The sequence below is a fragment of the Papio anubis genome, chromosome 15 (assembly GCF_008728515.1).
Source record: "Papio anubis isolate 15944 chromosome 15, Panubis1.0, whole genome shotgun sequence".
Lineage (NCBI taxonomy): Eukaryota > Metazoa > Chordata > Mammalia > Primates > Cercopithecidae > Papio > Papio anubis.
Genome location: NC_044990.1, coordinates 22,494,190 through 22,521,818, shown reverse-complemented (window position 1 = coordinate 22,521,818; position 27,629 = coordinate 22,494,190). Strand labels below are relative to the sequence as shown.

Below are 27,629 nucleotides of genomic sequence, written 5' to 3'. Positions count from 1 at the left end.
AACAAATATTGGTGAAGCACAGGATAATCATGATTTATTATCCAAACGGGCACACCTTTGATTCTGAAAGAAGATGCTGTTAGTATTAATGCTAAGACAAAAGGCATACACCAAGCCTACTCCAGGCAATGTAGGACTTCCAGTCACCCAGGTAGAATCTAGACAGAGCTGTACAGTTTCCACATCAGAAAAACTTCAAGCAGAGAAAATCATTTACCAGCATTTTCATTTATAGGTCAGGCGGTTAAGGTGTGGGCTAGAAAGGAGACTTTCTCAAAGGCCGACAGCAAGTTACTGGCAGAATTGGGACTAGAACTAGAATTTTCTGCTCCCAGTTCAGTGTTTTTCTATCGTACCACATATTTGCATAATGTTTTATTCTTTTCAAAGTATGATCACAACCTCACGTAGCCCCAAGTTTCCATAGGTCACAGCATTCAGGAATATAAACAGTCACAACAATAACTAACTGTTTTCCTGGTTCCTTCTCTACTTGTGATTTCAAAACTTCCAGTTTTACTTTAAATTCCCATTAAATAATTCCTAGGAGTCTCCTGGAGTCAGCTCATGTTTGTTCTTGAATGAAATCCTCCCTCCACTATGTGGAATCCATCCTTCCCCTTGGCACCCTCACACTAGGGCAGCAGAAACACCATGTGCTGGTCTGGAGGCAGAGCTGGGCTCGAGTCCCTTGCCAGTATTATGACCTTGAATACAACATTTAAGGCCTAACATTCTTCTAGGCCTGTATTTCTGTAAAATTGGCCCTTTGAAGAATTACTTTATCTACCTGTAACCACTAAATGAAATAAAGTAGAGCTGATTCTCATTGTTTGTGGCAGTTCCACTCCATAAAGTCACTCCAAATACTGAATTAGCAAACACTGAACCAAGTTCCTCATGGAAATACAGAGTTAGGTTCCTGTGAGTTACTGGTCACAATACTTTTGCCAACCAATCAATACAATTCCCTTGTTTTACGTGTGTTTCTGTTTAAAGGCATTTTATTCAATATATTTGACTGATTCTTTAACATTAAACTCCTAGCCAACAGCACTATAACTCATGCCTGGTGGAGATTTATCTAATCATGTATTCTCTGTAAGGCAGATCACAGCCTCCTTGCACACAGGAATGCCAGACAGCACTTCAGCACTAGCTTGGAGGCTACTTGAAACAGTGAAATATCTACAAAAATGCAAAAAAAAAAAAAATGTGGTATAGAATAGACAACCACAAGGATCCCAGTTTATGGTATGAGAGCTGAAACTAAAAGGCAAAGCGTCAGGAGGAAGGTGCATTCTTACTGGGGGACTTAAATTATCCTCTGCTCTGTGCTTGTCCATGAATGACCATGAAAGCATTGCAAGTATTGATTTTGGAGTCATAAATAAATTTTAGCAAGTAGATGAATGCAGAATTTGTGAATAGTAAGGAGCGACCATATATAAAGAGCTTAGCACAGTTCACGTCATGAAACTCCCTAATCGATGTTCACTGTTGTCGTTCTTGTGTGGTTCTTGTTAGTGAGGAAAAGCCCCCTACCAAGTCCTAAGACACAGGAAAGTCACCTCTACCAAAGGAGATACTGTGTTCTCCAGGACAAACAGTAGGCGGGTCTAGCTCACTGATGAAGCCTTGCATCCCACATAAGAAAAGTGTTATAAATTTTTCCTAAGTGGTTCCACATTTCACCAATTAATGGGCTCCTAGTGAGCCCATTCCAGGTTCTCTAGAGTTAAACACTACTGAAGCCTTAAGTGAACATCATGTGGGCCTGAAATTAAACATCCCTTTCCCCTCCTGGGCCCCAGCTCTCTGCATCTCACCCTCACCAGGTGTTTATGTTATGTGTGCAAGTGCATGCTACAACAGAATGAATGACCTAACATCAAATTCACACTCAAACTTGAACACTTCCCAGTGTCTCATACAAAAGGTGCATTCAGATTTTCATCTCCCTCTTCTTAGTTTTTGTTTCTCGAGTTTCTCCTTTAACTCTCTCTGTGCATGTTCTCTCCTATTCTTGGAGCATGTTCTTGAAGTGAATTTATTCCTCCTTTGACTGCCCTCAAGGTTTTCTCTTTCCCTCTCCTCCTTGAGGCTTTGTTTTCTGGCTTATTCACTGTCTCAAGTTCCAATTTCTCCCTCCTCCAGCAGATCCCCTTTCTGCAGATCTTTCTATAATTGAGCTTGTTGTTTTCCTCTGGCCATCTTAACTTCCAAGAATGGCCTCCTCCTCGGCTTGCCCTTTCCTCCCTTGTGGCCCTCGGATGGGGCTGTTTTCTCTGGGGCAGGCCCAGACTGTCGCCTTTCCTCAGCAGGGAGGTGTCTTCTCCCTGCTGTTTTCTTCCTGTGCTTTTTGTTTAGCCCTAGCGGCTCTCTCAGTTTCCCACTTCCCCTTCCTCTCTTATCTTCATCTAAATCCATCACCCTTGACTCATGTGATTTGTAGCTTTCCATTTTGCAAAAATTGGACTGTCTTAAAATAGGTTGTACTTGAACACTCTGTGTACCTCCCTTACAGAACAGTGCATTATTACATGAATCTGGATACACTGCAAGTCACATCCTGACCTCTAAATTGCAACTCCTCGCAGGCCAGCCTGTTGTGATTGCCTACCAGTGATGTGCCTTTTGTCTTCCAATACCAGACTCAGAAAGACCTGATGCAGTTACTTCAGTTCCGGAATTTTAAATATTATGCCCAAACATTAATTTGCTCTGTGATTTAGGTACTATGATCTTTGCTGCTTTCACTTCCTCTACCCTGCCCCACTTACCCACTCCACTCTCCAATTACTCTCCCACAACTGCTCTCCTTAGCATTGCCAAGCGCTTCCTAAAACATCCATCCAATGACCTTGCCTTGGTACTATTCTCCTTTCCTTCTCAGCAGCATTCAACACTGTTCATTCTTCCTTCAACAAATAGTCATTAAGTGTTTCTCTGTATCAAGCACTGTCCTAGGCACTTAGGATAGGTTAATAAAACAAAGATCTCTGCCTTTGTAAAGGTTATATTTTATTGGTGTAGAGAGGCAGACACTATACAACATATAAAATTGTAAATTATTAGTAGTGGTTATGAATTAACTACATAGACAAATTAGTAAGTAAATGATCCAGTGTTAATAAACAAAAGCTAGAGAAAAAAGGAAAAATAGGGCAGGGTAGGGAGTCACAGAGGTGCAGGTAGGAGGAGGTTTTGGTGTTGCAAGGGCAGTTGGGTACATTTCACTGAGAAGGTGACAGAGGCTTGCAGGAGGAGAGAGAGAGAGCCATGTGGACCTCGGAGAGAGGGTGCTCCAGGTAGAAGCTATAGCCAGTGCTAAGGCCCTAACTTAGGACACATCTGTGTGTTCAGGGAGCAGCAAGGAGGCCAGGTCACTAGAAAGGAAAAAGCTGAGGGAAGGCTCATAGCAAGGGGTCAGACAGCTACAGAACCCAGGCCATCTAAGGCCTTGCAGGCCACTGTTGATCACACTCTCCCTTGGCCTCCACACAAACGCTCTGTGCTGGTTCTCTCCTTAGTTTATTTCCTCGTTTCCATCTCCAGGAACTCCTGTCCTTGGCCAGTCCCCACACAGTTGGGTTTTCCAGGTGTCTTCTTCGCATCTTTCTCTGCTCCCTCACCATCTCTCACTTTTTGATCATATCTACTTCCTTGGCTTCTACTACAACTAATTCCTAGAACTTTTTCCAAGTCACACCTGCCTCCAAGGTCCTGTTTCTAACTTGGTATCTCTCTAACATCTCACACTCAGCATGTGACATCAGCTTTCTCTCAAGCCAGTCATTCCTGGGGTCCTTTCTATTTCCATTAATGGCAACTCTATTTCCTCAGCCACTTGGGTTTCAAATCTTATAGTTGTCATTTTCCTCCTTATCTAATCAGTGTTTAAGGGCTCTTAAATCTATCTTCAAAAAAGGAAACTTCACATGGGGATCATATATCCAATAGCATTAACTACAGTTCACCAGGTCACTTTTAGACCTTTATGATATTGTCATATTTGCTTACCTGAGTTCTGTATTACAAACAATATTTTCATAATGAATCTAACAAATCAGAAACTAACTTTGCTTTATGCTCGAATCATTCAAAAGTTTATAATAAAAGGCAATTCCAAGGTAAACAATTCTTGTCTACCTTGTCAACTACACACAGTAGCTATAGTTTTATAAAAACGGACAGAAAAACAGGACTTGGGTTGCAAGCTTTTCTTTTGGTGTGAGAAACTTCAGATCCTGCCGTTTGCTGGGCCTTCCCTGGCCCTTGTTCATCATTTGGGTGGCCGCGCTGCAGCTCCTGTCGGGCACTTTGATTCAGCAGTTTATCCCAGATCCATTCAGGAAGGAATTCGAGGAACGAGCAAAATCCCTGGAAGTAATTTATTGAAAGTAACCCATCCACCCTCCAACCTAATGAAAGATTTCATGGCTTATAAGTCTGAGTAACTCACAACCAGCTTCCACTGCTGAAGTCCGGTTTTCAATAGGAAGTCCATCCTTCACCCCATTCCTTCTTGTGCCACAGGGGTCCTTTATTTACTCTTTCTCCAGACGTTGTTATTTTCTGTGGCACTTCTTTTGCAATAACAAGAAGTCAGGTTAATCGCTTTCCCTGCATATCTCTCCCATTCTCTCCCTCCCTCGCTCCTCTCTCTCTCCTGAGAAGCCACTGAATGGCCTACATTTAGGCAAACCAAGAAAGACACAGTTAGACGTAGCTTCTCCCTCTTAATAAGTGTTATTTCTCCCTCTTAGGGGCACTGCCCTTCCTGAAGCACATAAATTCTCCTTTCCTGTTTGCAAAACTGTCCACTCTTCCTCCTTTGGGAAGAGGTAGGCAGGCTCCAAGGAGGGGCTATGCTCACTGCATGTGGCACGAGCTCTGTGTTCTGTTGGCCAAGATTCAAAACGAGCACTGGAACAAGACAGCATCAGCCACGGGGTCCCTGTGCAGGGTCCCTGTCCATCCCGACAAATGGACGACTCACTTCCAGAGACTGGCCACTCAGCAGCCACGCCCAAGAGGCTCCGACAGCGTCCTAATGTCAGGGCTAAGGCACTGAGGGGTTTGATGGTTCTGAGGCACTCGTGGAGACAGGACAGGGGTGGGAGGTAGAGGAGAGAAGAAAGCCAGGCTTGGACAAATAAGGCCAGAGGGGATTTTTCCCTTCCCAAGGAGCTCCCAGCCACCACACAAAGAGTTTCTGGGCCTCACAAAGGCTTTTCCCAGCTCACCAGCCTGTCCGACCACAGCCTAACAGTGAGACCAGAACAGATACATCCTTAAAGCACTTAGGCTTACTGCAAAAAGCCAGCATAGGTGTGGGAAGAGTCCAGTTTATTTGGGCTAGGGTCTATGGGCTGCGGTTTCCTCACACTTGATCTTAGCCTACAGGCTGAGAATTGACTAGGTTGTGATTTCTCAATCAAATTTTGTTGGGAGCTCTGACTCTGAATTCGAGTGCCACTAGCTGCTGTATCTGCTTTGTATCAACTCCAGGTGCTCCTCCCACACCTAAGTCTGAGGTTTAAGAAGCACAGTAAAGCTGCTATGAATTCCCAGCTATGGGAACTTTCCTCAAAGCCTCGTTGTCTAAACTGTGAACCTCATCATAACCTCAGTTCTGCCTAGCTCCTAACTAGTAGATTTCACAATTTGATGTCCTCTTGCTGTGCTGTCCCACTTGGAACTGGTAAATGAGTTCTGGACAGGTATCCTTGGCCTGTGATCCCTGTAAAAACCAGACTTGCAGAATTGTTTTCAGGCACGCAGAAGGGCTTTGACCTCTAATAGCCAGGAAGGGAGCCTGGGCAGACAGGATATTCCCTAAGTATAATGGGATCTGGCAACAGGCTGTAAGGTGGGAAAATGTACAAGGGGAGGAGACACTTGTATGTAAATAGAGACTCATCTAGATTCCAGGGGTATACATTTGATGGGGCAAAAAACCTTGAGAAGGCACAGTTGAAACATCCTTTGTTGGCCTGACATATTCTGTCACTGTTTGAAACTAGGAAAACCTCATCGACCAATCTGATTAGCAAATATTAATTAACTAATTCAGTGAAAATGTATTTAACTCAAATGATCAACAGATGTAATGTTCCATTGTACACTTTATTTAAATATTTATCTGGGCAATTTGGTCAACATCTTAATATTCATTATACATATGGGCATATTCTGGAAAGGTACATTTGGTTTTCCAGTTTGCCATCTCTGTCAAGAGTTATCCTGGGTTATGTAGCCTGTGTCATTAGTCGTTGACTAGTTAGCCTTTTAATTGTGTGAAAGAGAATGATGGGTAGAGTACGAAGAAAGAAGTTTCTGGAAATGGTGTTAAATTTTGACATAACTTCCTAAACCATCCTCTCATTCTTTGCCGACCTGGACTACAAGCTCAAGTGCATAGATGTGCTTAGGAAGCCGACAGTGCCCTGTGCCCCCAGGGCCTTGGAGGTAAAAGTGTGGGTGCACTCAACTCCCACAGAGCTGACTCTGAGCTCACTGCCCAGACAGTTGCAATAAAACCCTCCTTTCACATGAAAGGAAAAAAGAAAAACATAAAACAACCCTGCTCTGTACCATATTATCCCAGGCAAGTGTAGGAAATCAAGTCTGAGTCACCCATTTAAATCCAAAGTGCTATTTTTAGTTGGCAGTGTCAGCTGTTATTTGACATTCATCCTGATGTCTAGGCCTTTTGGCCAGAGTTCTAGTCATTTGCTGATCATTAATGGAGTGGATGAGACAAGACTTATTAACAGGGTTCAGTTTGAGGGTACGAATTGGTGGCATAACGATCTCACCTCTTTTCTGCAGAATGATCAAAGCTCAGCAGCTAAGAGCCTGTGAACAAACATGACTCCCACCCACATCTTCCCATCTCCACCCTTCCAGAAATAGGCAGGGTTTTATCAAAGAGCTTTCTTGTTCGATGCTACTCTATAAACATAATTTGGGAAAGGTACTATTTTGAAAACCAAGACATTTTTAAAAGGGGCTTTTTTCAAAAATGTAAAGCTGGACTTCACTACTGATGTGTTTATATTCACGGATCACTCAGGCTTTCTGTGTCTCAAGCTTTGTATGTATTCCCAGAAATTTGGCAACCCCTTCTTAGGGGAAGCCTCTGGAAAATGTCTTTTGTCCTCAGGCCATTCAGCAAGATCCTAGAATCTGGGGATCAGGGACTACAACTTGGAAGGGACCAGGCTCAGAACCCTCTGGGGTACTAGGCAGGAGGTAGGTCCTTCAGCCCCACTCCTTGAGGTTATGTTTACTGCTAGCCCTTACGCATCCACCATGCCTTTTGTTTAATCTGGTAGATAAAGCCTTCCTCTTGTTGATTCTCACGTTCCCAGATTCCAGCACAACACACCTGCTGACTGCCAGGAAGTGCTTTTCACCCCAGGCTGACCAGTCAAGGGAATAACCACAGTCTGGGAACCAGACAAATTCAACTGCATGTCTGAAGCAATTTAATTTATCCTAATACATTTTCACAAGTGGAAAATGTGGAGGCCAGCACTGTATAACTTAGTAAATTCAAAATATGGGCAAAAACAATCAAATCTGGTTTTTCCCTGTGTGTCAGATGATTTTTACCATATTATGTAAATGTGTTCAACCAAAGGCAAAGGCTTACGTTCTCTCAGAGCTTCGTTATCATCAGGCATTTGAGTTACCAGTAAAACAATTTGGTAATATATGTCAAAAGCCATAAAAACATGACTTTTTTGTGTGCAAGTGATTCCATTTCTTGGCATTTTTTGAAATATATCCTCAGGAAATCACCATTGCACACAAAAATTTAGATGACTGAACAATCATCTTGAAACAGACCAAATGTCCAATAAGAGGATATTTAGGATAAGTAATGATTAATTCATGTCACAGAATACAATGCAGCCATTTAAAACCTGTATCTGTGAAGAATAGTTAATTGCATGGAGAATATTCCATATCACACCTACAAAAATGATGGAGAGAGAGAAAGAGAGAGAGGGGGTTGAAGGGTTGATGGGGCGGGGGTGATGAGATTGGAATCTGGGAGACAAGAGAAGAATAGAATGTGAACAGCTGTACTTCTGATATGTGGGATCACAGGGTAGGGGCAAGGTGTGGGCTATTCCCTGGAATGTCAAGATGAGCACATATGCTCTCCAGAGGACTTGTCTACTGCTCTGTTGGTTGGTGTTGGTAAGCTATTCCTGAAAATTTTAGAGTACTGAGAAGCAAGGGTAAATTAAATTATGAGCAAATGGAGACCACATTTCCTCTGCTCAGAACAGGAAGTCACTCCACTTACGGGGCATTCTTGACATGTTTGATTAAACTCTTCTTTAATTAAAAATTAATACCAATGAAGAGTCCTTCATCTCCAAGTTTTCTTATAACCACAGCACTATGCATCGTCTTTCCTTCCCAGGTGCACTTCTTGAACTATCAAAGTCAACTTGCTTGTAATCTATTCACTTTTCAGCTCATTAAGACTGGGCTTTGACTTGCAGCACATCTTTGAAATTGCATTGACAAAGATCCTCAGGTGGCTTCCTAATTGACAGTAGACTCTTTCATGTTCTCAACTACTTGGACCCACTTCCATTTTTAACAGCATTTAACCATTTCTTGTTGAAATTTTCTGTAACACTCTTCAAAGAGGTCATTCTCACCTGGTTCCCCTTCTCTTTCTCTCTTACCATTTCTTCTGTTTCTCCTTTGCTGGCACCTCCTATTAGGCCTGGCCATTTCCACTGACCTCCTAAAACATATCTCCTTATCTTTCAAGACTTAGCTCAAAGTTTAATACCACTGTGGAGTCTTTGTTCACCCACTCAGGTTACCTACTGGCCTCCCCAGAGGTGGACTGATGTGCAGGTTAATTAAACTTCAGCATCAGAGCCCTTTATTTGCAAAGACTTTGGGCCTCATATGTTCATGAGGTCCAAGATCTTTGTAAAATTTGCAGTTCTAATCTATTTTAATTGTGACAGGTTAAGTCTAGGGTTTCTTTCTACTCTGATCAGTCCCTGATCCCCTTTGTACAAGTCTCCTCAAGTTGGGTAGCTTGGAATGGCTGAGAGCACTTTGGGGATTCAGCTTAGGGAGAGCTGAATTAGAGAATCACTTATTTGGCTTTAATAAGCTATATTTATGTGGTTTATAATCACTTCAATGTCTAGTGAAGTGACACTAGCTGTCTGGTGTAGCATTGGCTTCAAGGAATACCTCCTACTGCCCATGGGGCTGCCCTGTGCTATGACGCTCAGGGGCAGGCAAGGCCAAAGGCTACATCACAGTAAGAATGGCCTGATGTGCCTAGCACTTTGTGAAGGTACTTAGGTGAAACAAGGTTTTAAATCTATTGAACTTCTTTCCAATCTTTAAGTATACAAACCTGTAAGAGAATGATTTGGCTTTCAATCAGATCTAATCAAAAATATCAATAATTAAAAAAACAAAGTTCAATGAACCATGCTGGAGGAGAGGCTAAATTATGTTTCTGGTCTCTCTATAGAAAACTATATTTAAAAGTCATTGTTACATGAAGATATTATCAAAGAGCACACAGCCAACATATATGAGGAAAAATCTAACAGAGGTCTGTTAAACAGTTTGTTAAGAAAAATACCATGTAGGGTTTTTTTTCCTTCTGGATTTTGTGATGCTTATGGTATCTGTTAGATTTTTTTTTAGTTTGAAATTTGTTGTAATTTCTTTCCTCAGTTTGAATAAAAATTCCCTTTTATACTTAAATTTATATTTGTAATTTAAAATTTTTTTCTTAAAGAGAGTTCTGCAAATCATACTAACTTCAGGTTGCACAAAATTGAGTGCCCCTGGCCTTGCTACAGACCCCAGATAGCAGCCTCAATTCTTCACCTTGTAGCTCCATTGCTTAGACCAGGCCCAGATGCCCACTGCATGCTCAAAAAATGTTTGCTGAAAAAGATTTATCTAAATATTGATATTTAGATTAATACTTAGATAAATATTAAATATTAAAAACATTTATCTAAAATATTATGATGTCACACTTAGAGTCCACTTGATCTTAATGAACTCAGAGAATAATAGCATTAGTACACCCTCAAAATCCAATCCCAGTTCAGAGAAATGGCCTTCAGTTTATATGCTCCTCTGCTCATATAGTGCTTCCTCCCACTGGATCTCATTTAATCTTTACCATATCCCCAGCTCCTAATAATTTAGAGACAGAATAAAGGAGAAGAGTAGGAACATCGATCATAGGTGACTCACAGTATAGTGTGCAACAAAGTAAAAAAGAAATTAAAGAATGATGATGGAAAATATCTGCCAAGCACCCCTTGAAACAGTGGGTTCCTGAAATTCCATTATCTGCAGAGACTGCCCAGCAGTTAGGAGAAGAGTCAGGGCCTAATGTCTCATCTTCAAACATCAACTCCTTTGCTTTATGACTTAGCTTTGCCTTAAGGCCTTGCTATTTCAGGTGACAAACTCTACCCAGAGGGCTAAATTATAACTATCCAGCCAGTTTCTCAGTCTGCAGAGTACACACCCAAGTCTAGTAGGCTTTTTCAAGTTTCAATCTACCTCTTGCTGGTCTTCTGGGGAAAAAACTCTTTACATGGGGTTCCAGATACACTTGCCTTAGGCTGAGTCTAATATTGATTCCTTTCTTAAGTCATTGAGTCTTAATTCTGTAGTCATGGCTATTTAATTTGTTCCTTTCTCTGGGTTTTATAATCAGAATCCTATGACCTCACTGCAACCTTGACCTCCACCCTCATTCAAGTTCTTTATTGCTTTGATGACTAGTCTTTCCCTAACATTTAGGTTTTCAAAACCATGGAAATACAGTCCTATTCTTTTATCCTTTGTAGATGTTCATCTGACATCTTTATCATCAGATCCTCTACCTTGGCATCCCCTCTCTCTAAAGATATTACAAGCAAATTTTCCAAACATAATTCACATTTTGCTGAAATATAGCTCCTCTGGTTCAATCTGCTTATCCTCCATATTCTGATCCTGTCAGTCAACTGCTAAATAAATACAAACTGACAACCCCAAACCCATGTCTACAGTCCACTTATCCACTATACACCTGCTTTCTATGAGAGAGAGAGAGAGAGAGAGAACCCACAGATGAGCCCAGGAGTTATGAATCAAGGAAAAGGCCTGGGATAACCCAATTGAGAAGTCAATAAAAGTAAACACAATATAGTCAGTATAAATGAAAGAAGAGGCCATGGGAAAAACCAGCCATGAAGAAGGCAGAATTTTCATCCAACATTCTAAATAAAATAAAAAGAAGATCTGGAAAACCAAGTTGTGAATGGCTTTCTAGAGAAAATTGAAAAATAAATCTAATGCCTTGAAGCATAGGACAGATACTTGAAACAAGAAGCAAAATAAAGAAAATATACAAGTGTATATCTCAGTGGCAAGAGAAACATTATCTTCTTCTGTAAAGAAAGGCCAAGTAAACTAAAGATACAACTTTTGGGACTTTGGGGTCCATATGGGAAAACAGTGAAGAAGAAAATCCAATCACCAAGACAGCAATGTGGGCAGATCACCTTCATACCTTGTAAAGAATAGCTTTGTAGTTCATTTTTTTTAATGTGCTGCATTTTGAGATCTGATATTTAAAAGAATAATAACTAGATTAAAATAGAAATGAATTAGCACAAGAAATGTAAAAGGTTAAAAAGAGAACACTTAATACATTAATTCATACTAGAATTACTTGGAGGTGGAGTCAGAGTATATTCAAGTCTGAAGATATAGGGACAATGCATTTCAAATACATTAAGAATATTTGCTTCTTGTTTTGGAATAAATTTGGGACAACTCCAATGACCAGTTACTCATAATTATAAGTTTTTCAGAATCATAAATTCAAAACCAATTAACAATAGTCTCAACCTGGATTTCTCCCCAGTTCCCTTGATAAATTGGCTGTGGGTGTCTCTTGATAGAGAAATATAACCAAGTTCCATTCGAAGTTTTCAGAGGCTCTGACATTCTGCCACCAACACACAGGAAGCAAACAGGTTTTTTTTTCTACTGGTGTTGGTGTACTTTGTGCTCAGAGAATAGAATATCCCAGGGGAGTGTCAAACCATGAGAAAAGGAAAGACACTAAAATCTGCATCATCTGGTCTCAGGCATGATTGGAGGATGGTGTTTTGCATATGCTGATAGTGTGTTTACACTAGAAAACTTGTCGCCGGGCGCGGTGGCTCACGCCTGTAATCCCAGCACTTTGGGAGGCCGAGGCGGGCAGATCACGAGGTGAGGAGATCGAGACCATCCTGGCTAACACGGTGAAACCCCGTCTCTACTAAAAATACAAAAAATTAGCTGGGCGTGGTGGTCCGCTCCTGTAGTCCCAGCTACTTGGAGGCTGAGGCAGGAGAATGGTGTGAACCCAGGAGGCGGAGATTGCAGTGAGCCGAGATCACGCCACTGCACTCCAGCTTGGGTGACAAAGCGAGACTCCGTCTCAAAAAAAAAAAAAAAGAAAAAGAAAACTTGTCCTACTCCAAGCCAGACTAAATGTGCACCTCTTTGACAAATGAAAGGTTCCACTTGAGAAGATAGGAGCCTCAGGATTTTACTCTCTCCAGGTCACTAAATCTTGGTATCTTGGGGTAGACAAAGGCCAGTGACAATATCCACACCATTCTTCATCCCCCTTTTCACCCCCTCGCTAGGACTACAGAATTTCTAGGGACTGGATATCAGTTGTTAACCAAACACAGGGACCATCACTGCTTTCTGTCAATTCACAAGGAATCCCCCAAAAGTAATTCTAGCAGTATGAAACAGCAAGAAAAGTAAGACAGAAAGGTGCTTTTCTTTCTGTTTATCCTAGAAAATGGTCCCCCAAAGGATTTCCGAAAGCCATTGTACAGGATTGCATGGTAGACAGATACACTCATACCAGGGAGATGTGTTACACTTTCCTGATTACAAAGAAACATACCCCTATTCTCTTCCACCTCCTAACCCCATTCTTGTGTCTGCTTGGTACTCCTGACTTTGGCATATTTCCCTGGCAGGGGAGGCAGTTTGTATAATCTCTGAAGTCTTGTCCCAGGAGGAGACCCAACCTTACAAAAAGAGTTGTGTTTCCTGAGGAGGCACTGAATAGCCTCACTGTTTTCTCAGGAAGATGCTTATGTGTCCACTTTGTGCTTAATCAACCACAGGCCCAGATAATTCAAGCAAAGAGGTACTGTAAAGAGTTCACATCTGAACTGTTTTGGACAATTTACTGGCAAGAATAGAAGTGTTCCAAGTTAGGGCTATTTCTCACACAAGAAAAGCAGGCATTACTTGGTTGATACGTCTCCCAACAAGCTCAGCTTTCACTTCTTTAGCTGCAGTGAAGGGTATTATCTCCACGAGCCAAATTTCAGGTAGGTACTGCGATAAGGGCCATCTTGGTCTATGAGAGCTCATCAACACAGGTCCCAATTGGAATTTATACATCTTGGGAATACTTTCATTGATGAATTGGAGCCATATTACTTGAATCAAAGGGAAATATCTAATATTCTAAAAATTTAAACTAGCTCTGATAGTCTCACAAAATTGATATTATTTCAATACAATGTATCAGTGAAACCTAATTTAGATAGGCAAGATTCAAGATTAAGATCACTGGCAGTTTAAAAAGGTGACCCCTAAATTATTTGACCCTCTTTCTATTGAGAGACAGGTCTATGTCCTCTTCTCATAAGTCTGGCCTTTATGACTGCTCGATGAGCTGGATTCAGAGAAAGAAACACTATGCTAGTTTTCGTACCCAGGTTTCAAGATGCTGGGTTTTTATGATCTATCCCTTGGGATGCTCATACTTGAGATCTAACCACCATGTTGTAAGGAAGCTCAGGCAGCATATGAAAAAACCCACTTGAAGACAAGCAATATCCCTAGCCCACACTCTCACTGACTTCCCAGATAACAGTAACAATTTGCCAAGCACGTAAGTGAGCCATCACGAAAGTGAATCTGCCAGCCTTCAGTCAATCTGCCCAAGCTGACCCCCGTGTTGAGTAGATGAGTTGTCTTTGCTGAGCACTAAAAAAATTGTATTTTCATGAGCAAAATAAATCCTTTCTTGTTGTTGAAGTGTTTAAATTTTAGGGTAGATTATTGTGAAGCAATATATATACTGATACAGTCAACTTGCCACAAGATATTTTTGCAATCCAAAGATTTAAAATAGATAAGGAGGTAGGACAGATAATCTTGTAGAAGCTATGGAGGATAGAGCCTTGGCCAAGGGCACACCACATGGCAGATGTGGGGAGACTCATGGAGATTTACATGTCAGGGAAAGCCAAGAACAGGAGGGTGGGCAGAGAGAGGCCCTCGACCAGTACAAGTCAAGAAAGAAAGATTAAGGGACCATCAGCTACAAGATACCAGCAACAAAATGAGCCTAACTCTCCAAAGCAGGTGGCAGCCAGGGCCCACTCAAAGTCCAGCACCAGGCCAAGGGTCCTCTTCTCCCATGCATTGAGGGTACATGAGCTGCACTCCCATTACCCAGATATCACCTTACACAGAGTTCCAAGAAAAGGGGAGACATTCAAAAGCCTAAGCAATTACCCCAAAGCATTGATTTAACTCTAAGGAGACAGTTTAAATGATAGAACCAAATTGAACTGAAATTAGTGTGTATATGGGAAGTGGAGAGAGTTACCACTCAGTAAGCTGGAGCCTCCTGAGGATTTTGTATCCCATTGACCAGTGTCTGTACTAAATGCCTACCTAGCCCTTGATGCTTTCTTATTCTTCCTACCACAGAGTGATTTGATTTCTTTTTTGGCAACACTATTCCCCAGGCTTGCCCAATCATAAAATATCAACTGGAGAATTTATTAAAAATACAGATTCTTATATTTTATATACAGTCCCACCTAGCTCTAACTGAATTAAAATCTCTAAGGGAGAGTCTGGGAATCTGCACTTTTTACAAGCACTTCTGTTGATTCCTGTGCTCAATCTGACAAACACTGTTCTAAGTTCTAGCTGAGCTTCACCACATTAAATATGATCCTGCTCTAAGGTCTCTAAGTCCTGCTGCCTGACAGGCTGCTCCTGGCTGTGTTTGCAACTACTATGGAAATATGGTGTTACTCTTCTTGGACCACAATTCTTCCTGATTATATTTCTTTCCCTTAAATGTTTGGAGTCAAAGTGTTATTTCATCATCATGCTTACACACAGCCAAATTAAATTATGTCAAATTTGGTTAAAGATTTCAAGTCCTTTAAGTCGTGCAGATGAATCAACAGCTTGGATGGCTGCATTTCCATGCGTGAACCTGGCCATCCAGATTGGTTTGGGGTGGATGGGGCCAATCAGAGCAAAGCTAATGGTTTGTGTTCTCTGTTGAGGCAAGGAGTGCCCTTTCTCTACCCCAGATGTGAACAGGGGATGCATATATCCCTGTTTGCAGGGGTATTAATTATAACCTTTGGGGGAAAATCCCAGAGTTGAAGGTGATTCTACATGTTTAATCTGCTCACCAAGAAAGTTTGTAATTACTACACCACACAGAGAGCAACAACCTATGATCCTATCAGACACAGTCTAGACCCTGGAGAAAATAAAGGTAAAGTAGCCAGGAATCCTGGTAATTTACAGTAAAGAAAGAAGATGGCAAGAAATGTGCATGACCTGAAGGCAATTTAAAGAGAATCTGTGGCTCATACAGGAAAAGCCCTTCTCTTTCGGGCACTGAGTCATCAGCGTCAGCTTCTGGAGAACAGTGCAGGGGATGTGTAGTCAACTGCAGATCAGCTGGACACAGCAGGCCCTCTGGATAATGGACTGTTTGGAAAGGGGGACAGAAGGATGAGTAGGATATGGTCCCTGTCCTCCCATTGTCAACAAACTTTTCAGCCTATGTGGGAAGTGGCCAGGGTGTGATCACAGTCCTGTGGGGGCACCAGGAAGAAGCCACCTGCCCTGCCACCAGGGATCAGGAAGGGTTCTATGAACGTACCTGATTCTGAGAATGAGTAGACTTTAGTTGTTGGATTGTTTGCATTGTTTGATTCATTTTGTTTTTGTATTTTACCATGTTTTACTATGTTCCAACAAGGATTTGAAGCAATTTTGAGTTGGGATATTCCAAGTGGAAGTGCACCGAGAGCAGAGAAAACAGCAGGAACTAAGGCATAAAATCATGATAAATGAACACAGCCAGAGTAGTAAGTCAAAAGGGGCAAGTGGGTCAGTAAGACTTGTGGCAATGATATTGTTAGGAGGTGATTTCACCCAGCTGGGCTGGGCACAGTGGCTCACACCTGTAATCCCAGCACTTTGGGAGGCTGAAGTGGGCAGATCACTTGAGGCCAGGAATTTGAGACCATCCTGGCCAACATGGTGAAATCCCGTCTCTACTAAAAATACAAATATTAGCCAAGTGTGTTGGTGCCCCCCTGCAATCCTAGCTACTACCAGCAACTACCTCAGGAGGCTGAGGCAGGAGAATCACTTGAAGCTGAGAGGCAGAGGTTGCAATGAGCCGAGATCATGCCACTACACTCCAGCTGGGGAGATAAAGCAAGACTCTGTTTCAAAAAAGAAATAAAAATAAAAAATAAATGATAAACAAAATCTTCAAGGCTGAACACATATGGGATGTGATGACTTAAAGGGGGAATCACTGAGAACAACTCTGAAGTTTCTAGTTTTGGCACACACTAGATGGAAATATAATTAGCCAAGATGGAAAATACAAGATAACCCTTAGGTCAAAGAAGAAGGGAGATTCTCTCTTAGTCTGTTTGTGCCTCTACAACAGAACACCTGGGTAATTTATAAAGACCAGAAACGTATTGTCTCACAGTTCTGGAGTCTGGGAAACCTGTGATCAAGATGCCTGCATCTGGTGAGAGTCTGCTTGCTGGGTCCTCACATAGTGGAAGGAGGAAGGAAAAGAAAGAGCAAACCCACTCCCACAAACCCTTTTTATAGCAGCATTCATCCACTCATCAGGGCAGAATCTTCATGACCTAAACACCTCCCAAAAGGCCCTACTTCCCAACACTGCTGCATTGGAGATTACATTTCCAACACATCGATTTTAGGTGACACATTCAAACAATAGCAGACACCCATGCAGGTGTGAAACACTTACTTCAGAACCACTCTGTTCAGAACTGAAAAATATAGGTTACATAAAAGAAACATCTTGGAACAGCTACCAGCCACAGCTGGGAGCTTAAGCTCCAACCTCGGGAGGGAGCAGAACAAGGTTAATTTCAATGAGAACACAAAAGTTCAAACATAAGATGAATATAGGGTAGGAACTCAATTTGCACAACACCTTTAAGACCCAGGGACTGCTTTTCTGACTACACATATGCATCATTTCATCCTCTGTTTCTTTGAGTTTTGGTGTTGCAATTGTTTTATTTGATTTTGGTTAAACAGAAAATGCTCTGAGAAGTGACAGGGTACCAACAGGCTGGGAGACAGCAGCACTAGTCTCTCAGTTTCACTCCAGAGAGGAGCAAGGAAGGGGGACAAGACAGTGGGAAATAATGAACAAAGCAGCTTGGACTCTGGAGCCCAGAAGTCAGCTGAGGAGCCATGGGAACTTGTCATACCTGCCAATCACCTAAAGCATTAACCTGTGAAAAGACTGAGCCCCCCCAGTCCAGGCCTCTGGATTGCACAGGACAAACCCCGTCCCAAAATACAGCACAGAAACAAACCGTGAGCATACCTCAGCTTTACTGCTGAGCATATAAACCACTTTAGAGAAAAACAGTGGTATTTTGTATAAGAAATTGGCAGGACCCACGGTGCTGACAGTGCGCTGAGAGTTCATGTCCAACCTCACCAACTCTCAACCTATTTGAGTTTCCAGCCCCTCTGAAGCTTGATGACTACACATCACTAAGGCCTCTGATTATGGAAACATTTTCTCTACTGTGTCCTCCGACTGTCACTTGAATTGACTGGTAAAATTTCAGCAGACAATAGTGAGACTGTCAACAAAAACAGTAACTTTAGCGATTCCAGAGAGATCTCTGGATTTACTTGGAGGATGTCAAGAGTTCAAGCGTAGTGGAGGGGTACTGAGGAAGAATGGCAACAACTCGAGCAAGACATATTATCAGAAAGAAATTGTCCTTTCTGGAAGAAAAGAGGTATCTCTGGGTAAGTAACTTCCTGCCAAATATATAATTAAATCATAGAATAAATCTGTAGGAACCCATTACTTCACTACCTTTGTTAATTTTTCATTCAAATATTTGAAGCCTAGGCAGGGTCCTGAATGTCTAAGAAACAAGGACTGCAGCGGTATTTTAAACAACAGAATAATGGGAAATAGTGTGTTTCAGCATGAGAAACCCTTTAAGGGAAAATGACATCAACGTGAGTTTTCTGTGATCACAGAGCACCAACTCCGGATAAGAGCACCCATCCTGAAAGGCCAACCCAAGTTGGGAAGAATTGGATGGAGCCCTGCTCAAGTGGGGTTTAATGTCTTCCCTTACCATCTCTGTTAATACCAAACTTTCATCTGTTGTTAGTGAAACAGAAAGGAGGGATATTTAAAATATTTAATAAATAGAATGACAAGGTCTGGGCCAATCTAAAATATTTAATAAATAGAATGACAAGGTCTGGGCCAATCAAAATGGATGTGGGAAAGTCTAAGCATGGGGGCGGAGTGTTGTTTCAATAGCCTTGGCAGGAAGCACTAAGAGGCCAAACTAGGTAATGACGGTGGGAATAGAGAAGATGGTTTGAATGCTTATCCAGTATTCCTTTCGGTGGGTTCTTGGTCTCACTGAGTTAAAGAAGGAAGCTGTGGACCCTCGCGGTGAGTGTTACCGCTCTTAAAGATGGGGTGTCCAGAGTTTGTTCCTTCAGATGTTCAGATGTGTCCAGAGTTTCTTCTTTCCAGTGAGTTTGTGGTCTTGCTGACTTCGGGAATGAAGCCGCAGACCCTCGCAGTGAGTGTTACAGCTCATAAAGGTAGTGCGGACCCAAAAACTGAGCAGCAGCAAGATTTATTGCAAAGAGAGAAAGAACAAAGTTTCCACAGCATGGAAAAGGCCCCTAGCACAGTGCAGCCACTAGCGCCCTTGGCCAGCTGTTTTATTGCCTTATTTGGCCCCACCCACATCCTGCTGATTGGTCCATTTTCCAGAGCACTTATTGGTCCATTTTACAGAGTGCTGATTGGTGTGTTTACTATCCTTTAGCTAGATACAGAGTGCTGATTGGTGCGTTTTTACAGAGGGCTGATTGGTGCATTTACAATCCTTTAGCTAGACACAGAGTGCTGATTGGTGCATTTTTACAGAGTGCTGATGGGTGCACTTACAATCCTTTAGCCGGACACAGAGTGCTGATTGGTGCATATACAATCCTTTAGTTAGAAAAGTTCTCCAAGTCCCCACTCCACCCAGGAAGTCCAGCTGGCTTCACCTCTCAGTGTGAAGGACATTATGGCATATGCTTAACAGCTCTTGGTAACTGACTGGAAGTACTTGCAATGAGGGGTCAGAATCAAAGATGATGGCAAAGCTGTGAGCCTCCATTCCAGGGAGAATGTGGTGCCTTTAACAGAAATTAGTAATTTAGAAAAAGTCCAGGTTAGGGTCATGTTGGGAGGGCATAAAGAAGGAAGGACTCCAAAAAGGGCGTTTGATTTGATAGACTAGCGGGGAAACCAAGGGGAGGACTGCAACAGAGAGTTGCAAATGTGAGATCAGAGGTGAAGAGAAAACTTGGAGATAGGGAATTAGCTCACACAGACTTAAGATTTTACTGAGCATAAAAAGACATAGCTTAGTAGCTGCTCTGGATACTTCCATAGGTGGATTGGGACCCTGGTGCTGGTGCCCACTTGCTCATTTGCTAAAGCTTTTTGGTCCTTCTTGTCCCTCAGAGAAAGGTGGGTGGGGCGCATGGAAAGTGTGGCTTCTGAGCCTTCTAGCTGGGCTGCATTGTGCAAAGTGGATCGGTAAAGAGGCAAGACAGAAGAAAAGGACAAGAGAAGAGGCAAGCTTCACCCAGAGCTTTTCTCAACCACCAGAGAGGTACATTTTTAAAGTTTGTAAAAGTAGATTTGTAAATCAGTAAAAACGGAGAAAATATTTTACAAAACGAAAACTTTTACATGAAGAAAATACATAACGTATCACTAGGAAATGCTAGATTTTTCAGAGAAGTTTTAGTCTAATCCAAAAAGCTCAGTATCAAACTATCAAACTATCCAATAATTTTTTTCCCTCTTAGAACACAAGACAATATTAATCAAAAATTGGTATTGTCATTATTAATTTTTTAAATGACTAATAATCATTATAATAATTATAATAATAATAATACAAATCTCACCTCATCAAGTAGAATCTTTTTGTATTTTGCTTTAATTGCATTTACTCATTAGTAACTTTATTTATCTTTGCTGAGTATTAATTCACTATTTATTTCATCCTTCAAAAAGATGTCTTTAATTTTTAAAAATGTATTCCAGGCAACTTCTGGACTGGACATTTAAAAAACTAAGAGTTCCAACAATCCCACCCCTACACAACAACTTAGCTTGTGTGACAAAACACTTATCTAATTAACCATTCCACTTCACCAAAAACAATTATAACCACATTCACTTGGATAATTTTCTTTTCTCCCAAATTTAGTTACATTTCAAATAAAAAGGGAAAGTAAAACAAAGTGATCAAGTGTTCATGTTCTGGAGTTAGAGTCCCTCAATTTCAATCCTGGGCCCTGTATTCATTTCCTAAAGCTGCTCAACAAATTACCACCAACTGGGTGGCTTACAATAACACACGTTTATTCTTTGGCAGTTCTGGAGGCTAGAAGTCCTAAAGGAAGGTGTTGGCAGAGCCATGCTCCCTCTGAAGGCTCTAGGGAAGAATTCCTTCTTGCTTCTTCTGAGCTTCTGGTGGCTCCAGACATTTCTAGGCTTGTGACACTGTTACTCCAATCTCTATCTCCATCTTCCCTTTGTGTGTCTGTGCGTCCATCAGTCTCTTAGAAGGACACTCACAGTGGATTCAGGGCCCACTCTCATCTAGCATGACCTCATTTCTAGAGCCTCAATTTAATCGCATACAAAGATCTTTTTCCAAATAAGGCCACATTCACAAGTACCAGGAATTAGGATTTGGACATATCTTTTTGTTGGGTTGGGGGTGCAGCAAAATTCAACCCACTCCAGGACCTACTACCAACTGTGTGACCTTGGGTCACTTATTTTACCTATCTGTGCCTTTGTTTCCTTGTCTGCAAAATAGATATGGTACTAGTACCCAATAGTTATATAAATAATAATACATGCAAGCTGCTTAGCACGGTACTTGAAACATAAATATTAGATTATTCCTATTTGCTTGGTATAATAGAAGAAACACACAAGCAGAGAAAAAAAACAAAATCAATATGACACTGCTCCTTTAACATGCACAATACATTTCTATAGTATTTTTCATTTTAAGTTTTATATAATATTTATATCATTTCTGAATTACCAAATACTTGTGAAATAGAAAAAGATGTTTGAGAATAATATTAGGCCCATTGTATTAGTCTGTTCTCACACTGCTATAAAGATACTACCAGAGCCAAGTGTGGTGGTGCACACCTGTAATCCAGCACTTTGGGAGGCCGAGGCGGGTGGATCACTTGAGGCCAGGAGCTCAAGACCAGCCTGGCCAACATAGCAAACCTCCATCTCTACTAAAAATACAAAAATTAGCTGGGTGTGGTGGTGCGTGCCACTCCAGTTACTCAGGAGGCTGAGGCACAAGAATCACTTGAACCCAGGAAGCGGAGGTTGCAGTGAGCCAAGATTATGCCACTGCACTCCAGCCTGCGCAGCAGGGAGAGATTCTGTTTAAAAAAACAAAAAACAAAAAACCAGAGACTGGGTAATTTATAAACAAAGGAGGTTTAATTGACTTAGTGTTCTGTCTGGCTAGGGAGGCCTCAGGAAACTTACAATCGTGGCGGAAGGGGAGGCAAGCACCTTCTTCACATGGTGGCAGGAGAGAGAGGTGCAAAGGAGGATCTCCCAAACACTTACAAAAACCATCAGATCTTGTGAGAACTCACTCACTGTCACGAGAACAGCATGGGGAAAACTGTCCCATGAAACAATCATCTCCCTTTCTCTACATGTGGAGATTGCAGGTCCCTCTCTCCACACGTGGGGATTACAATTTGAGATGAGATTTGGGTGGGGACACAGAACCAAACCATATCACCCATGTTGCAACTTAATAAACTGAAGAATTGTGTGGTTAAGTAATTGCAATAGTTAATAGCTAAGCTAGAACTTGAACACTGGTGGTCGGGCTGTACATGCAGCACTCTTTGTACTATGGCAACTTACCCCGGCAAGTTATTTTATATTTTTGTGACAAACCATCCTCCCACATCCGACCCTCTATCTGGGTATAAAGAAGGGATTGTGGTAAAGATCTTGATTGAAATATACCTCTGACCCCTTATCTGAAGAGATAAAAAGGGAAGATGAATTAGAAAAGGAGGAGGGAAAAATATGCAGTGATTAAAAGGTGGGCTTTATTTTAAATTTCCTTTTCTTTCAAGTTTTATATTTAATACTTCAGTGCGTTTGGTTCAAAACAGGTTACCAAGCAACGGCTTCAGGCAAATCACCTCAGATCTGCTCTCCATTCCCCCAGGGTTGTGGGGATCCGAAGCACAAGCAGATGTCTGGAGGGAGCTATTAGGCATGTCCTCCCCTTCTTAATTTCCCCTTCTTAATTTCGCTCAGTGGCAGTAGCAGCAGTCACAGCCCAATCTCTATCACCTCAGCAAAGGAGGGGGCAGAAACAGGTAAGAAACTGGCAATAAAAGGGCAATAGGAAGAAAGCTTTAATCTAAGCCTTTGCCAACTGTGGTGAGGACAAACCCACTCCATTTTGTTCCAAAGGTATTCTTTGGAAGGAAAAAAATTAGATATGTTGAAAGGAAAGAACATTAAAAAGGGATTTCAGTGTTTTTATCCAGATCACTCAGCCTCTAGTTCTGAAATTCTCCTGAGAGCTCTTGCTAGAAGTCAGAGTTCCTTCAACAGAAAAGAAGAAAAGAAAAAAAATTAAGGGGGAAGTGGTGAGATAATTAGGTAGGAACACGCGCTTATAAATTCTATCCTCAAAATACAGTGTGAATAATTACATAAGGAGATGAAATATGAGTAAATATGGATATTACAACCTTCTTTGAAAATAGGCCTTATACTATTTAAAGTCATTTTAATAATCTTGTGGTTTATTCTGTAATGTATTTTCCAAATTGCTGTAGAAAGCCTGAAGGCACATGTACAATGAAATCATTCAGCAAAGATTTTAAACAATTGATAATAGTAATAAAATGAAAACTGGCTGTGCTTAACTGTAATTCACAGTGAGATAATTCTCTGCCCTTTTATGGCATTTGTCTCGAAGTGACTGACCTCTGGGTAAGGATTAATTAAATCCCACAACTGGAATGAGAGGCAAAATTCCAGACAAGTACAATTAAATCCTGTTATAAAGCACCGTTTTATTCATAGATTGGGTTACACCTGGGTCAGATTATGCCCCTGGTGTACATGAGAATGCAGAACACATCTTTCACTCTGTAACCCCGAATGCGTATAACACAGGATTATCCTTTGTTCAGGAAAACTGATTTAATGACTGACTCGAGAACGTTTTGCTTTTCCTCATCAATTCCCTGCTGCCTTATAGCTGCTAGTTCCCAGATGATGTCCATGTAATCTCGCATTTAAAATATTACAAGATTTGACAACATGATACAAGAATTAATTTCCCAAACTCAACTGCTCCTCATTTCTCCAATCTGTCTTCAATTAAAAAAACAAACAAAACGTCCCATGTGCTGCAGCAGCTACTTCAACTAAGCATTAAGAGACTGGTCTTTCTTCCTGCCTTCAGTACTGGGTTTTATTTAGTTACGTTATATTTTTGGAAACTGTATTTTTTTAAAGATATGATTTCTTTATACTTGTAACTTGAAGTCTGCAGGGTATATGTCCTCTAGTAACTGAACTAAGAGCCCAAAGCAGGAAATGGCCAAATAGCCGTCAGTTGTGATACTAGGGCTTTGAGCCACGACAGTTGTCAATTGCATTTGGACCGGGAACCTTAAAATGGAACACAGCTCATTCAGGTAACTCTGTGCCTTTTTATCAGCCACCCTTTGGGCCTTCATGTCTCATTTCCTCTTGCCAAGTTAAACCTGTTGATTAGTTAGACTCCATTAACATCATCCACCATCTGCAGAACATGCTTCTCAAGATCACAGCAATATCAAAGGACTTCCTTGCCCATGTGGCACAGGCCCAAAGCCCAGGTTAAATGAAAAGATTTGACAATGTGCAAATAAGACACAGAAGTCACATATGTAGCTTGCTTTGGCTTCAAATAAGCTCTGACTGAGCCAACCCAAATCTGAAGCGATCTAGAGAAGGGTTTTCTGAAAAGGCTTCAAGGAGGCCAGAAGCTTTAGGATATGTTTTAAATGTTAAAATTTCAAGGAATCAAGAGACTGGCTCCATGAGAAAAGGGTATGCTAAGGGCTGGAAAACATTTTCAGAACGTCATAAGCACAAGGAGGTGAGCTATGAGCATGCACCAATGTGCTTGGCTGAAGGAGACAGAAGTCCAAAACAGCTGTGTTTTACCCAAAGCCTCTCCAGAAAGTTGATAAGCAAATATACCCTTGAAAGAAAAACTGCTTTTCTGTTGTTACATTTAGTGTAGCCTATTACAGATCCTCAGATGCCTCTTCTGACTCAAATGATAAAACAATAGATAATATTTCCATATTGCTAATCTCTAAAGGACAATGTCATTTTGTCATTTTGCTCACATATTAAAGATAACACAGACACTGTTACAGTAGGTAGGTAGTCAGACATGAGCAGAGCAGGAGAGGGCCCCCGCCAACCAGGAATATCAGGCAACATCAGGTGATGTCAGGTGGTTGTTAACTATCTCTCTAAAATAATTATTGGTTGCAGTTGGCGCCAGGGAAAGGCAGTCTCCCAGGAGAGAGAAAAAACCAGAAAGTGGGTGATCAGCAGCTTCCTGATAAGATCTCAGGAGTTGGGAGAGCAGGCTCACACATGCTCATTAGGAGGTAAAATGGTGGAGTTTAACTGGTATATGACCTTCGAGGAACATTCGGTTGGTAAGGGAAGTGCGCCTCAAGTGAGCATGCATACAACTTTAGTAAACACACTGCGCATGATCCCCTCCCAAGTGCTGGCCGGCCACTGCTCATACAGACAGCCCACCCCAAGGGAATAAACGCAAGATCCCGGAAGCATGCCAACATAGAAAACCCCCAGTCCAAAGGTCAGAACGCACACTTGATCTCTCAAGCCACCTGCTTGGCTCTCTTCCAAGTGTACTTTACTTCCTTTTATTCCTGTTTTAAAGCGTTTTAATAAACTTTCACTCCTGCTCTAAAACTTGCCTCAGCACTTTGCCTTATGCCTCTTGATCAAATTATTTCTTCTGAGGAGGAAAGAATTAAGGTTGCTGTAGATCCATAGAGATTCACTGCTGGTAATATACTTTGGTGCCACATGACTCGGATGCATTCTGCCACTAAAAAAAGGACTTCATAGAAGTGTGTAAGCAAGGAGCTACCATAAAGATGATGCCCAAAGGTAATGCCTTAAACATGAACATAGCAGGTCAGAGAAGATTCCAGTTCCAATATTTCAAGGTTAGACATGATAAGAACACTGCATGCTATTACAAAACTTAAATCCATGTTTCTAGAGATGACACCTGCATTCAGCCCCGGCATTGCTATCTCCATAGCCAGAGCACAAATCCACGCCTCGGGGTAAGCCTATAGAATTCTCCAGTCAAACGTACAGTTACAACCCTTCTTCACCATTTGCTAAAGGAATCTCTTCTAACCACGAGCTCTGGAGATCACAGTGAGGATGAGAGCAGCCAGCCCTGTGTGAAACTGAGAATTTTTTCGCCTTCGACAGCTTTTCTAATCACCACTGATCCTGCTGTTCAAGGATTTCCGAGCTAGCAGAGCAGAAAGTCCCAGAATCCCAAGAAGCCTCCTTTCTCAGTGTCTGGGCCACTGAACTTCTCTAGACCTCATCTCATTACTGAGGCCCGAGGCACTCAGGGGCTCGCCAGAGGGCTTCCTCTCAGATCGCCTCGCTCATTCTCTAGAGCATAAAAAAAAAAACCTGCTGATTTTCATTTACTTGTACAGTATGTTCTCCTGGCTCATTTTCACCCAGAGTAAACTGAGAAAAGTAACATCAACTAGTTAATTCACTTTTTCATTAACTCAACAGACACTTTTTAGTCTTACTCCGCACAGGATGCTCTGTTAGGTTTTATGAGGGGTGGGGCATGGAGACAGGGATCTCTGGAAATGTGGCAGGGAGTCCACTCAGAGGCTGACATGTGGTGGCTGCCATGCAACTCTGCCTCCCACCCTGCTCTAGGAGTTCACTGGGTCAAGAGTGTGAAGAAGTTAGGAGGATCCAGTGTCTTTGGGGGCAAACACTACAGGATGAAGGGACTGTGAGGGAGGCTTGGAGAGGTCAGCTTTAAGCCACTTTTTAGTTTACTTTTTGTATTGCTCCTTTTATTCAGGTACTTTTTTCTCTTCCTTAGTAATTTTATGTTCAGGGGCACATGTGCAGGTTTGTTACACAGGTAAACTTGTGTCATGGGGGTTTGTTGTACAGATTATTTCATCATCCAGGTGTTAAGCCTAGCACCATTAATTATTTTTCCTGATCCTCTCCCTCTTCTTACTCTCCACCCTCCAATAGACCCCAGTGTGTGTTGTTCCCCAGCCATTTCTGCTGGGTGAACACATTTCCCCTCTATGTGTTCATGTGTTCTCATCATTTAGCTCCCACCTATAAGTGAGAACATGCTGTATTTGGTTTTCTGTTCCTGCGTTAGCTTGCTATGGATAATGGCCTCCAGTTCCATCCATGTCCCTGCAAAAGACACAATCTCATTCTTTTTATGGCTGCATAGTATTCCATGGTGTATATGCACCTCATTTTCTTTGTCCAGACTATCATTGATGGGCATTTATGTTGATTCCATGTCTTCGTTATTGTGAACAGTGCTGCAGTGAACATATGCATGCATCTTTATAACAGAACAATTTATATTCCTTTGGGTAATACACAGTAATGGGATTGCTAGGTGGAATGTCATTTCTGTCTTCAGGTCTTTGGGGAATTCCCTACACTGTCTTCCACGATGGTTGAACTAGTTTACACTCCCACCAACAGTGTATAAGTGTTCCTTTTTCTGCACATCCTCACCAGCATGCTATTTTTTGACTTTTTAATAATAGCCATTCTGATTGGCATGAGATAGTATATCATTGTGGTTTTTATTTGCATTTCTCTAATGATTAGTGATGTTGAGCTTTTTTTTTTTTTTTTAATGATTGTTGACTGTATGTATGTCTTCTTTTGAAAAGTGTGTGTTCATATCCTTGCCCACTTTTTAATGGAGTTGTTTGGCTTTTTTGTCTTGTAAATTTGTTTAAGTCCCTTAGAGATGCTG

The 27,629-nt window shown here is 41.6% G+C and overlaps 1 protein-coding gene across 4 annotated transcripts in view; it reads right to left on the bottom strand.

The window, feature by feature from the left end:
- Positions 1-27,629, bottom strand: part of LACC1 (laccase domain containing 1) — a 139,546-nt gene that overhangs the window by 8,238 nt on the left and 103,679 nt on the right. Inside the window, exon 10 of one of the 4 annotated variants that reach the window (XR_004178691.1) lies at positions 22,024-23,113. The exons of 1 other annotated variant lie outside the window; for it this stretch is intronic. The gene's annotated coding sequence lies outside the window, so the exon portion shown is untranslated. Of the gene's footprint in view, positions 1-22,023; positions 23,114-27,629 lie in introns of those variants that run through there. 2 more of the 4 variants (XR_004178692.1, XR_004178689.1) reach the window with 2 other exon arrangements.